Raw genomic sequence first — 4,809 nt, 5'->3', positions numbered from 1 at the left:
GTCCAACAGGCTACTGGACCAAACCCAGTGAGGAAGGCTCCTGTCCATCTGCTTCAGTCCGTCTGTCCGGCCGTCGTTCCGTCTCCCTCTCACTGGGTCAATACCAGCCAAAGTAGGCCTGAGCAGAGCTCCAGGCAGGACGTTTCAGAATATGGACAGGAAACCTCTGGATATAGCGCTCCAGCAGCTCAATATACTGTATAGCACGGTGGAAAAAGTAATAACGGGTGGGAAGTTACAGGAAGTGGCGCGTGAAAACACACGGTCAGTAAATGGATTTTGGGTTTGGAGAGGACGGACCTCATGTGACCTGAAGATTCACCGTTTTTATTCCCTTATTTAGTTTGAATACAGGAGAACCTCCAGGTGAATGTGAGAGACTGTTTGTTTGTAGATTAAATCAACTTCATTTTTTCCCAATACAGAAATTATTTGTCTGCTCTAGTGTTAGACTATGTTAAACAAACTGAATGTATACAGTATGTGTATAGGGTCGTGACACACACACACACACACACACACACACACACACACACACACACACACACACACACACACACACACACACACACACACACACACACACACACACACACACACACACACACACACACACACACAAACACACACACATACAGGGCCTGTAAGCGTGTAGATAAGAGGTAGAGTTTACAGGTGGGCCTATCCCTAACCCCAACAGTAACACCAACACTAACCATAACCCCAATCATCACCCCTAACCCCAACCATAACTCCTAACCCCTAAGACTATCCCTTACACCTAACCTCTAACTCTAACCTCAACCCTAACCCCAACACTAGAATTAACCCCAAAATAACACCAAAAACAATCCTAACCCTAATCCTAACCCCTGGCCCCTAACCCCAACCCCAATCCTAACCCTAACCGTAACCCTAACCCCTAACCCTAACTCCAACCCTAACCCCAACCATAACCCCTAACCCTAACCCCTAACCCTAAATCTAACCCTAACCCCAATTATAATCCCTAACCCTAACCCCAATGGTAACCCGTACCTTAAACCTAATCCCTAACCCCTAACCCAATCCCCAATCCTAACCCTAACCTTAACCCTAACTCCAACCCCAAACCCAACCCTTAACCTTAACCCCAACCATAACCCCTAACCCCAACTCTAACCCTAACCCCTAACCCTAACCCCAACCCCTAGCCCCAACCCCAATCATGACCCTAACCATAACCCCAATCCTAACGTTGACCCTAACCCCTACTCTGACCCTAACTCTAACCACAATCCTAACATTGACCCTAACCCCTACTCTGGCCCTAACTCTAACCCCAACACTAGCTCTAACCCCAAACCCTAACCCCAAAGCCTAACCCCAACCCTAACCTGTGACCCTATCCCTTATCCGTAACTCTAATCTCAACAATAAACCCTAACCCCAATCCTAACCCTGACCCCAACTCTTAACCTTAACCCCAACCATAAACCCTAACCCCTACTATAAACCTAACCCTAACCCCAACACTTGCCCTAACACTTAACGTAACCCCAACCCAAACCCTAACCCTAACCTAACTCTAACCCCAACCATCACCCCTTACCGCAACCCCAATCCTAACCCTAACCGGAACCCTAACCCTTAACCCTAACTCCAACTCCAACTCCAATCCCAATCCTAACCCCTACTCTAACCCTAACCCCTAACCCTAACTCCAACCCCAATCCTAACCCTAACCCCTAACCCTAACCCCAACCCCTAGCCCCAACCCCAATCCTAACCCTAACCATAACCCCAATCCTAACGTTGACCATAACCCCTACTCTGACCCTAACTCTAACCCCAATCCTAACGTTGACCCTAAACCCTACTCTGACCCTAACTCTAACCCCAACACTAGCCCTAACCCCAAACCCTAACCCCAAAGCCTAACCCCAACCCTAACCTGTGACCCTATCCCTTATCCGTAACTCTAATCTTAACAACCCTAACGCCAATCCTAACCCTAACTCCTAACCCTAACCCCTAACCCTTAACCCTTAACCCTTACCCCTAACCCTAACCCTGACCCCTAACCCCTAATCCTAACCCCAACCATAACCCGTAACCCCAATTCTAACCCTAACCTTAACCCCTAACTCTAACTCCTAACCCTAACCCCTATCCCTAATCTTAAACCTATCCTTAACCCTTAACCTTAAATCTAAACCTAACCCAATCATCACCCCTAACCCCAATCCTAACCTTAACCCCAACCATAACCCCTTACCCCAAACCTATCCCCAAACCCTAACCCCAACCCTAACCTTAACCCTTATGCCTAAACCTTACCCCCAACCTCTAACACTAATCCTAACTCCAACCATAACCCCTAACCCCTAACGCCAATCCTAACCCAAACTCCTAACCCTAACCCCTAACCCTTAACCCTAACCCTCACCCCTAACCCCTAACCCTTACCCCTAACCCCTAATCCAAACCCCAACCATAACCCCTAACCCAAATCCTAACCCTAACCTTAACCCTAACCCCTAACTCGAACCTTAACCCCAAAAATAACCCCTAAACCTTACCCCTAACCCTAACTCTAACCCTAACCCTAACCCCAACACTAACAGGCTCATAAACCCTAACCCCAACAATAACCCCAACCCCAATCATCACCCCTATCCCCAATCATCATCTACAACCCCAACACTAACCCCTAGCCCCGACCCTAACCCTTTACCCTTAACACTACCCCGTAAACCTAACCCCTAACCCTAACCCTAATCCCAACCCCAATCCTAATCCAAACCCTAACTTTAACCCTAACCCCTTACCCTAAACACTAACCCTAACTCTAACCTAAACCCTAACCTTAACACTAACCCTAAACCTAACCCAAATCCTAACCCAAATCCTAACCCTAACCCTAACCCCAACCAGAACCCCTACACCCTAACTCTAACCCCTAACCCCAACCCCTAATCGCAACCCTTAACCCTAGCCCTAACCCCAACCATAACCTCTATCCCAAACTCCAACCCAACCCCATCCCCAACCCTAACCTTAACCCCAACCCCTAACCCTAACCCCAACCCTAACCTTAACCTGAACCCCTACTCTAACCCTAACCCATAACTCTAACCCTAACCCCAACAATAACCACAACCCCAATCATCACCCACAACCCCAACCCTAACCCCTAGCCCCAACCCTTAACTCTAATCCCAACCCCAATCCTAACCCTAACCTTAACCCCTTACCCTAACCACTAACCCTAACTCTAACCTAAACCCTAACCTTAACACTAACCCTAAACCAAATCCTAACCCTAACCCTAACCCCAACCAGAATCCCTACACCCTAACTCTAACCCCTAACCGCAACCCTTAACCCTAACCCAAACCATAACCTCTATCCCAAACCCCAACCCAACCCCATACCCAACCCTAACCCTAGACCCCAACCCCAACCCTAACCTTAACCCTAACCCCTACTATAACCCCAACCCATAACTCTAACCCTAACCCCAACAATAACCCCAACCCCAATCATCACCCACAACCCCAACCCTAACCCCTAGCCCTAACCCCTAACCCTAATCCTAACCCCAATCCTAACCCTAACCTAACCCTAAACCCTAACCACGAACTCTAACCCCTTACCCTAACCCCAGCCATAAATCCTTACCCTAACACCAATCCTGACCCTAACCTTAACCCTAACCCCTAATCCTAACCCTAAACCTAACCTTAACCCTAACACCTTACTCTAACCCTAAACACTAACCCAACTCTAACCTAAACCCTAACCTTAACACTAACCCTAAGCCAAATCCTAACCCTAACCCTAACCCCAACCAGAATCCCTACACCCTAACTCTAACCCCTAACCGCAACCATAACCCCTAACCCTACCCTTAACCCTAACCCCTAATCCCAATCCTAACCCTAATCTTAACCATCCATCTTCCACCGCTTATCCGTAGTTGGGTCGCGGTGGCAGCAGCTTCACCAGGGAGCCCCAAACTTCCCTTTCCCCAGCCACATCCACCAGTTGAGATAAAATCCCTCCACCTGGTCCTGGGTCTGCCCCGAGGTCTCCTCCCAGCTGGACGTGGCAGAAACACCTCCCTAGGGAGGCGTCCCGGAGGCATTCGCACCAGATTCCCAATCCACCTCAACTGACTCCTTTCCACGCGAAGGAGCAGTGGCTCTACGCCTTAAACCTAAACCTAACCCCAATCATCACCCCTAACCCAACCCTAACCCCTAACCGCAACCTTTAACCCTAACCCTAACCCCAACCATACTCTCTAACCCTAACCCCAACCATAACCTCTAACCCTAACCCCAACCCAACCCCATACCCAACCCTAACCCTAACCCTAACCCCAACCCTAACCCCAACCCCAACCCCAACCCTAACCTTAACCCTAACCCCAACCATAATCCCTAACCCCAATCCTAAACCTAACCCTAACACCTAACCCTAACCCCTAACCCTAACCCTTACCCCTATCCCCTAACCCTAACCCCAACAATAACCCCTAACCCCAATCCTAACCCTAACCCCTAACTCTAACCTTAACCCCTAAGCCTACCTCTAACCCTAACCCGAATAATCACCCTTAACCCCAATCCTAACACTAACCCCCACCATAACCCACAACCCTATCCTCTAACCACAATCCCAACCCTAACCTTAACCCTACCCCCTAACTCTAAACCTAACTCCTAATCCTAACTCTAACTTTAACCCTAACACCAACACTAACCCTAACCCTAACCCTAACCTAAACCCCAATCCTAACCCTAAACTTAACCCTAACCCCTA

This window comes from Antennarius striatus, chromosome 3 (assembly GCF_040054535.1).
Source record: "Antennarius striatus isolate MH-2024 chromosome 3, ASM4005453v1, whole genome shotgun sequence".
Taxonomy (NCBI): Eukaryota; Metazoa; Chordata; class Actinopteri; order Lophiiformes; family Antennariidae; genus Antennarius; species Antennarius striatus.
The sequence above is the reverse complement of the archived record's forward strand: the minus strand, read 5'-3'. Positions refer to the sequence as shown.